This window comes from Triturus cristatus, chromosome 12 (assembly GCF_964204655.1).
Source record: "Triturus cristatus chromosome 12, aTriCri1.1, whole genome shotgun sequence".
NCBI lineage: Eukaryota > Metazoa > Chordata > Amphibia > Caudata > Salamandridae > Triturus > Triturus cristatus.
This window is the reverse complement of record NC_140595.1, coordinates 808,784,548-808,794,798: the sequence shown is the minus strand read 5'-3', so window position 1 is coordinate 808,794,798 and position 10,251 is coordinate 808,784,548. Positions and strand designations below refer to the sequence as shown.

Genomic DNA, 10,251 nt, shown 5'->3' with positions numbered 1-10,251 from the left:
GGGGAGGAAGCGAGCTATTGGGGGGGCCCTCAGCACACTACCCTGGCCTGAGACCTCTTGACTGAGTCCGGAGGGCCCTCCCTGCACTTTTCAGGGGGGCGCCCTCAAGTTTCCTTACTCCACTGGCCCCCGCATTGTCTGCCGACCAGCCTGGAGTTTATTCCCAAAGCAGGGCGGGCACTTCCAGTGAGCGTCGGCCGTCTTCACTAGGCCCTGTGTAGACTCTCTCACACTCCGCAGTCCGCACCTCCTGACCTCACCTCCCCTCGAGGGGCGGGGCCAAGAAAGGGGAATGCAGGGCTGGGCCCTGATTGCAGGCCGATGACAGCTGAGTAAGAGCCCTAAGAGGCTTACTGGAGAGCCCCTCCGGCACCTGGGGGCAGCAGGGCCCATTCACCTCAAGAGCGAGGCCTCACTCAACCCACCACACCCGCTCCCCTCAAAGGCGTCTCAAAAAACATTAGCGTCAGGGGATGCGCCGAGAGCTCGTGAGGGAGGAGTGACAGCCGTGAAGGACGAACACACCATCGCTTAACCGTAAAACAGGTAAAGCGCAGGTGGGAGCTGAGCGGGCTTGTACCACACACGATCACACCTGCACACAGCAGGTAGGGGTGGGCACCAACAGTGCAACTTTCCTCATACATAGAACAGGTGGGCGAACACACACGCACATACAGCTTCTCACGAACGTATGCACACTCACACACGGCGGGACTTTTGCATAGGCGAGCCGGGCGCAGGCCCAGGGCGCCAATTTTCTGAGGGGCGCCTGGAGCTGTGTACACTAAGGTTATGCCAGCAGCGGCGCCCTTCTCATCTAGCTTCAGCCTTCTCCCTGCCTGTTTGTTTCTGTCTGATTTGCCAGTTTAGAGTGGTTTTAGTCCTTTATTATCATAGGGCGTGAGATGTTTAGGTCTCGCCTGACCCAGCGCATGTGTTGGTCTGGCGAGACTTTTTGTGAGGGCTCAAAAAAGTGCTACCACTGTAGCCTAGAGCTACAGTGCATGTGCGCGGGCGCACGTGCCTCACTTTCGCGGCCGCACGGCAGCTTTGATGTTCTCCGTGAGCCAGTTTTTTTTTTCTCCTGTTTATTACTTCTATGTAGTAATGGTGGCACCCGTGCACCGCCATTACTACAGAGCAGTAATAAACAGAAACAAGCATTGGCATAGCCAATAGGTCTCGCTTTTTGGACCTTATAATTATTTAGTTATGCAACTGTTGCATGGCTAAACACTTATAAGGTCCCAAAAGCGAGACCTATTGGCTATGCCAATGCTTGTTTTAACACCCCTTTAGCGCCCTTCCTTGTCCTCCCTTCACCCTCTGACCCCGCTGACACACATCAACAAAACCATCATCTGCAGGGGCAGCTAAGGTATCCCTGATTCAAGTGAGGGGGAGGTCCGGGGATGTTTGTGTTCAGGGGCCAGTCCCTTCTCATCCAGGTACTGACCACTGAACTCAACAGGGACCCCCTGATGCCTCATTTAATTCACTACCATCAGAGGGCGCCAAATGTCTCTCTGCCTATGCCCAGGGTGCCATCTTACCCCCGATAACAACAGGTGCAGAGGAGGGAGAAAAACACAGCCTTCCTTCATACACAGGTCAGATACAGCGCAGGTGGAATTTAAGCCGGCTTCCAAAACACACACATGCACGCACACACCCACACACACACACACACAAGCACACTCAAACTCAGACATATACTCTCTCAATCCCATGTACTCTTTTCTCTCTCCCTCACACACACGCGCAAACGCAAACACACACACTCACACTCAGACATATACTCTCAATCCTATGTAATGTTTTCTTTCTCACACTCAAACACACACACAAACACACATGCACACACACTTACCCACCCCCCACACACACACGCATGCACACTCACACTCAGCCTTAGACTTTCTCAATCCCATGTTCTTTTTTCTCTATCTCTCTCTCTCTCTCTCTCTCTCTCTCTCTCTCTATCTCTCTATCCCATGTACTGCTTTCTCTCTCTCTCTCACACACACACATATACACACACACACACATATATACACACACACTCAGGCATATACCCTCTCTCTCACTCTCATGCACTGTCTTTCTCTCTCTCTGTCTCTCTCTCTCTCACAGACACACACACAAAACACACACACCAGGTTCAGACACAACACAAACTTTCCTGATGGAACAAGCATACCTCACGCACACAATACATACAGCGGGAGAATTAAGCAGCCATCACACACAGAACAGGTACAGCAACTGCCAAGATTCTCCCACATACAGGAAATGAACAGTAAGGACAGCAGTGTAATCTTCTATTACACATAAACTCACAACAGGTACTTCACCGGTGACAGGTACAGTACAGGCCGCAGTAGAGAGAGCCTGTTTCATACACAGGGTGAAACCAGCACCGGTGTCAGCGATGCAAGCTTCTTGCATCACACAGGACAGGTACAGTACAGGCCGCAGTAGAGAGAGCCTGTGTCATACACAGAGTGATACCAGCACCTATCTCAGCGATGCAAGCTTCTAGCACCATACAGGACAGGTACAGTACAGGTCGCAGTAGTGAGAGCCTGTGTCATACACAGAGTGGCACCAGCACCGGAGTCAGCGATGCAAGCTTCTTGCATCACACAGGACAGGTACAGTACAGGTCGCAGTAGAGAGAGCCTGTGTCATACACAGAGTGGCACCAGCACCGGAGTCAGCGATGCAAGCTTCTAGCATAACACAGGATGGGTACAGGCAGCAGTTGAGAGAGCCTATGTCACACAGAGTGACACCAGCACCGGTGGCAGCGATGCAAGTTTCTTGCATCACACAGGATGGGTACAGGCAGCAGTAGAGAGAGCCTGTGTCATACACAGAGTGAAACCAACACCGGTGTCAGCGATGCAAGCTTCTTGCATCACACAGGACAGGTACAGGACAGGCCCCAGTAGAGAGAGCCTATGTCATACACAGGGTGGCACCAGCACCGGAGTCAGCGATGCAAGCTTCTTGCGTCACACTGGACAGGTACAGGCAGCAGTAGAGAGAGCCTGTGTCATACACAGAGTGGCACCAGCACCAGTGGCAGCGATGCAAGCTTCTAGCATCACACAGGATGGGTACAGGCAGCAGTAGAGAGAGCCTATGTCATACACAGAGTCACACCAGCACCGGTATCAGCGATGCAAGCTTCTCGTATCACACAGGACAGGTACAGGACAGGCCACAGTAGAGAGAGCCTATGTCATACACAGAGTGACACCTGCACCTATGGCAGCGATGCAAGCTTCTAGCATCACACAGGATGGGTACAGGCAGCAGTAGAGAGAGCCTGTGTCATACACAGAGTGACACCAGCACAGGTGTCAGCGATGCAAGCTTCTTGCATCACACAGGACAGGTACACTACAGGCCGCAGTAGAGAGAGCCCGTGTCATACACAGAGTGACAACAGCACCGACGGCAGCGATGCAAGCTTCTTGCATCACACAGGATGGGTACAGGCAGCAGTAGAGAGAGCCTGTGTCACACACAGAGTGAAACCAACACCGGTGTCAGCGATGCAAGCTTCTTGCATCACACAGGATGGGTACAGGCAGCAGTAGAGAGAGCCTGTGTCATACACAGAATGAAACCAGCACCGGAGTCAGCGATGCAAGCTTCTCGCATCACACAGGATGGGTACAGGCAGCAGTAGAGAGAGCCTGTGTCATACACAGAGTGACACCAGCACCGGAGTCAGCGATGCAAGCTTCTTGCATCACACAGGATAGGTACAGGCAGCAGTAGAGAGAGCCTGTGTCATACACAGAGTGACACCAGCACCAGAGTCAGCGATGCAAGCTTCTTGCATCACACAAGATGGGTACAGGCAGCAGTAGAGAGAGCCTGTGTCATACACAGAGTGACACCAGCACCGGAGTCAGCGATGCAAGCTTCTTGCATCACACAGGATGGGTACAGGCAGCAGTAGAGAAAGCCTGTGTCATACACAGAGTGAAACCAGCACCGGTGGCAGCGATGCAAGCTTCTCGCATCTCACAGGATGGGTACAGGTAGCAGTAGAGAAAGCCTATGCCATAGACAGAGTGACACCAGCACCGGAGTCAGCGATGCAAGTTTCTTGCATCACACAGGATGGGTACAGGCAGCAGTAGAGAGAGCCTGTGTCATACACAGAGTGACACCAGCACCGGAGTCAGCGATGCAAGCTTCTTGCATCACACAGGACAGGCACAGGGCAGGCCACAGTAGAGAAAGCCTGTGTCATACACAGAGTGGCACCAGCACCGGTGTCAGCGATGCAAGCTTCTTGCATCACACAGGACAGGTACAGGACAGGCCGCAGTAGAGCGAGCCTGTGTCATACACAGAGTGGCACCAGTACCGGTGTCAGCGATGCAAGCTTCTAGCATCACACAGGATGGGTACAGGCAGCAGTAGAGAGAGCCTATGTCATACTCAGAGTGACACCAGCACCGGTATCAGCGATGCAAGCTTCTCGCATCACACAGGATGGGTACAGGCAGCAGTAGAGAGAGCCTTTGTCATACACAGAGTGAAACCAGCACCTATGGCAGTGATGCAAGCTTCTTGCATCACACAGGACAGGTACAGGACAGGCCGTAGTAGAGAGAGCCTATGTCATACACAGTGGCACCAGCACCGGTGTCAGCGATGCAAGCTTCTTGCATCACACAGGATGGGTACAGGCAGCAGTAGAGAGAGAGCCTGTGTCATACACAGAGTGACACCAGCACCGGAGTCAGCGATGCAAGCTTCTTGCATCACACTGGACAGGTACAGGCCGCAGTAGAGAGAGCCTGTGTCATACGCAGAGTGGCACCAGCACCTATGGCAGTGATGCAAGCTTCTTGCATCACACAGGACAGGTACAGGACAGGCCGTAGTAGAGAGAGCCTATGTCATACACAGTGGCACCAGCACCGGTGTCAGCGATGCAAGCTTCTTGCATCACACAGGATAGGTACAGGCAGCAGTAGAGAGAGCCTGTGTCATACACAGAGTGAAACCAGCACCGGTGTCAGCGATGCAAGCTTCTCGCACCATACTGGGCAGGTGCAGTGGGCTGGAGTAGAGGAAGCCTGTGTCATACACAGAGTGACACCAGCACCGTTGTCAGCGATGCAAGCTTCTCGCACCATACTGGGCAGATGCAGTGGGCTCCAGTAGAGGAAGCCCATGTCATACACAGAGTGGCAACGGACGCTTCATTCACCCTAACTACATCTCCTCGTCTGCCCGATTCATTCCGAATTTCTGGGTGAGCGCACACGCGTTCACGCTGTCGGCTCCACTCCGGTTTTTCCACGTATTGGACTGCTCTAATCAGATTGGTCATACCGTGTCCTTACCTTGGGGACCTCCTGGATCCCTCAGGACTTACCCACATTCAGCCTTCGTGCTCCGTACGCCGGACCATCAGTTGTCCTTTTTTAACTTTCGCTTCGCCAATCCCCGATTCATTCTCTCAGTACTTTGGCGACTACCTTTGAACTTTCATCTTAGGCTGGACCCTTGGCCGCCCCACATAATTTAATTTATTTTCTTTGCATTCGTCAGCACTATTGTTGGAACTAAGTGACCATTGTCCTGATGATGACCTGAAATCAATCAGGTTGAAACGCCGTTGACTACCCAGCACAGAACCTTGGCGCTGTTGTGTTCAATTGATTTTACCCAAATCTAAAAACACCTATTGTATATATTTGTATTGTACTATTGACCCCATTTGATACTTATTCTCGCCGTTCACGCAATTTCTTCACTCCTGTGTCACTGCGCCGTCACTTATCACCAGCATGCCCAGTGCTCACTTGTGTGTTACGGTCACCATACATTTAACCCCTTGTGTGCGTGCATCGGCCAACGGCCGTCGCGTACACTAACTCGGTAGTGCTGCGGACGTCCGTTGGCCGACACGGCCCCGCCCACCTAATAGAACTTCCGCTGCAGAATTTGCGCCAGGGTAAAGGAGTTAATTGTAATGTAGTGCTGTTATAACTACCTACAATAATAATTGATTCACTTTACCCTTCCCGTTGTGGTCTCCCTTTCTTGTTCTCCCGGTCTCTTTGATGTACACTACTAATTGAACTGCCCTTGTTAAATGATTCCCAGTTGAGACATTGTTGCATTGCTACACCAGCACCGGATGCAAGCTTCTCATATCACACAGAACAGGTACAGCACCAGCAGCGACAATGCAAGCGTAAATTTCTTTCTCTAAAACACACACACACACACTAGGTACAGCAGGGCAGCAGCAGTACATCTTTTACTTATATAGCAAAGAGGTATACCATGATAGTGAACGTGCAAGCTTCCCTTGTGTACAAAGCAGGTACAGCGGAGCTGCAGCATTGCAAACTACTTACTGACACGCACACGCGCACCCAAGAGCCCACACGCGCATGCACACACACGCACACAGGTGAAGCACTGGCAACAGCAGTGTAATCATATGTATGCGACACACATCAAATACAGCACAGGTAGTGGCAGTGCAAGCTTCTCTCACACACAAAACAGTTACAAGTCAGACAGCAGCAGTGCAGCTTCTCTTTCGGTCTCTTTCTCTAACACACACACAAGCAAATTAAGCACTGCTTGGGAAGCAGTAATGCAAGAGTCTGTGGTACACAGGACAGGTGCATTCAGGAAATAAAAGTGCTAACAGCAGTGCAATCTGCTGCCTCTCACACACAAATCAGGGAGCGCATAGGAAGAGGCAGTGCAAGGTTACCTCACAAACGGGCTGCAGCCAGACAGGCTTCCCTCACACATAGGATAGGTACAGTACAGGTAGCAGCAGTGCACGCTTCCTCACCCACAGACCTGATGTAGCAGCAGTTCCAGCAGTGCAAGCTTCCAGGCACTGCCATTCTTCATCTGTAGAATAAGTAAGGTACAGATATTAGCAGTGCAAGCTTTCATCATGCACAGAAGCAGTACCACTGGTGCAAGCTTCCCTCCCACAAAGAGCAGGCACAGCCTTACTTCATTTGCTGAATAAGTAAGGTGCGGATATTAGCAGTGCAAGCCTCCGTCACACACAGGAAACATGCTTTACAGATTGCAGCCATACAGGTTTCCCTCTCATGCAAGATAGGTACAGTACAGGTAGCAGTCATGCAAACTTCCTCACACAGAACAGATACAGCACTGGTATCAGCAGTGCAAGCTTCCCTCCCATACAGAGCAGGCACTGCCATTCTTCATCTGTAGAATAAGTAAGGTACAGATATTAGCAGTGCAAGCTTTCATCATGCACAGAAGCAGTACCACTAGTGCAAGCTTCCCACCCACAAAGAGCAGGCCAAGCCTTACTTCATTTGCTGGATAAGTAAGGTGCGGATATTAGCAGTGCAAGCCTCCGTCACACACAGGAAACATGCTTTACAGATTGCAGCCATACAGGTTTCCCTCTCATGCAAGATAGGTACAGTACAGGTAGCAGTCATGCAAACTTCCTCACACAGAACAGATACAGTACTGGAATCAGCAGTGCAAGCTTCCCACCCATACAGAGCAGGCACGGCCATTCCTCATCTGCAGAATAAGTAGCATACGGATACTACAAGGTCAAGCTTGCCTCAGGAGGTGCTGTATGTGTCAACACAGTGCAGTGTTTTCTCACATACAGGCAGGTACTGGTAGAGTGAGCTTTCTCCACGCAGTACTAGCTTCCATCAGATACAAGACTGGTGCAGCACAGGCAGCAGCAGCTTGACTGAGCTTCCCCAGAACACAGACGAGGCAGAGTCTGATGAGCAGTGGTGCAAGCTTCCCTCACACAAGGAACAGGTACAGGCAAAGTAGGGCTTCTCCACGCAGTGCAAGCTTTCCTCAGTTACAAGACTGGTGCAGCACAGGCAGCACAAGCTTCTCCAGAACCTAGAAGTGGGAGAGTCTGGTCGACAGCGGTGCAAGCTTGCCTCACACACAGAACTGGTAGATCTAGAGTCTGCTCAGCAGTGGTGCAAGCTTCCATCACCCACAGAAAAGATGAAATATGTGTCACCTCAGTGCAGGCTTCCATTACACACAGAACAGGTAGAGGTAGAGTCTGGTCTGCAGCAGTGCAAGCTTCCATCACACACAGAACAGGTAGAGATAGAGTCTGCTCAGCAGCGGTGCAAGCTTCCATCACACCACAGTTCAAGCGTCCCTCAGACACAATGGATGTACAATATGAGCACCTTCACTGAAAGCTTCCCTCACACACAGGGCGGAGTTCTCTGCAAAGTATGGGTGGTGTTTCCTTGAGGAGGGGGCCAGCATTAATATGCCATTTTGTTTCTCCCAGGGAGCCTGCCTCAGCAGGCCCGAGCTCCCCCACAGGCCCAGAGATTACGGTTGTGAGCTTTAGGCAAACTGTGGTGTTGTCAGAAAAGCTCTTCGCAGGCCCGATAAGTGCATAGTTTTCTTGACCTCTGCGCCCCTGGAACCAGCTGAGGGAGGTCTGAGGGAGCTCTATTCTGCTTCCCTGGGGGTAGCAGGATCTGACGTTTCCACATGCTGTTGTCACTCCAGGAGATGGGGGAGGGCGCGGAGGGTTGTAGCAACCAAGCGACGGCGTCGGAACCCAGAATAAGAGGTTGTTTTAGACAAAATAATAGTAAATGTAGAAAAATTTAACAGTGAAAACCACACATTGAGGATAAGGGGAGAAACACGACCAATGTCAAATACAGTTAGATGGCGGGGAAATAAGAGAAGCAGCAATGGACAGCGATATACAAAATTATATATGTAAGTGCAAAAAAGTGGGATGCGTAGAACAAAACCAGCGTGGAGAGCAGAGCGCTATAGGTAGAGAAAATAAATAAAAATGAAAAAGTTAGTGTGAAATAGAAGAAAAAATAATCAAAACTGAAAACAAATGCGATCTATAAAGAGGAAAATTAATTAATATATTGATGAAAACATTATAAGTATAAAGCTCTGAGATATATAGAGTAAAAATGGAAAAATATGAAATGCAATTAGACACGTAGAGCAGAAATAAGATCTAATAATGTGAACGATTCAACATATAATAAATGCAAATATTCTAAATATAAAACTCAGATATATGAGTACATTACAAGAAGATACATAAAGCTATAATTAACAACCATTACATGTCAAGTAAGTTTATGACAATAATCACTACTTTGAAGTACTCTGAACACATATAGATATTTTCTTAGAACTTTTGATTGTATTTATTCTTCTCTGTTTTTTAATTGAGAACTTAAGTAACCTAGGTGACTTGTAGTACTTAATCAAAATCCTACATTAATACACAAATAGCTTTAAATATTATCAGGATAAAACATTCCTAGTTATAGAGTAAAAAAAAGTATAAAATGCAGTTAACAACACAAATAAAAAAATTATGCAAAAGAGTGAAGACTTATACACAGATGAAAACATCAATATATGACACTGATATACAGGGTAAAAAGAAATATGCAAAATAAATTGAGTTACATAAATGAAAACATAATACAAGCTATTGCACAAAATAATACGATGTATGGAAAATATATTAACTAAATTGTATACAACTGGACAAGTAAAAATAACTCTGAAGCACTTCAAATAAAGTACCTTATTGAGGGAAAAATAAGCAACGTAAAATACAGGTGTCACGTAAAGTTAAAATAAAAAAAAACCCATATGAAATACAATATTAAGCAGAGTGGAATTAGTAGATAATGGGACATGAAGAGGTAAAACCTAAAATACAAGGGGGTAATAAAGAGAGAAAATAAAAAAGGATGTCAAATGCACGAGATAAATAGAGGCGCAACTGAAACACCGCGTTAAACCTAATGAGATAAACAGAGCAAAAGTAAACAACGAAGTCAACTAGAGTAACATAGGGCACAGAATCCCGGCGCCAGGTTAAGAATAGCGATGCACGGTCCCTCTGCTGAGAGGCAGTAAAAGGCCAGCCCCACAGACGTCACGGGGACCCTATATCACAGGGTGTCAACCCCAACAGCAGCACCTGTCTTTATGAGACTACTGCCACGCACCTCCAAGAATAGGTGTCACTCATCGGCGCACAGCAGGCCCCGGGGAGCTAAAGACAACTCCGACTGAGAGCCTGGAATGGGAAAAACAACACGCCGGGGTGTTACAAATCACTCCCTGAATGACAGAGCACCTCAGTGCGGCCGGAGGGCACCACACGGGCAGACACTCACCCACACCGGCTCGGAGACCAGAGGC

At 49.1% G+C, this 10,251-nt stretch overlaps 1 long non-coding RNA gene across 2 annotated transcripts in view; it reads left to right on the top strand.

Moving 5' to 3' along the window:
- Window positions 1-307: 307 nt before the first annotated feature.
- The window catches only part of LOC146782934 (uncharacterized), a 204,852-nt gene continuing 194,908 nt past the window's right edge, over window positions 308-10,251 (top strand). For both annotated transcript variants that reach the window (XR_014972084.1, XR_014972083.1), the window contains exon 1: window positions 308-546. This is a non-coding gene — a long non-coding RNA (uncharacterized LOC146782934). The remainder of the gene's footprint in view (window positions 547-10,251) is intronic.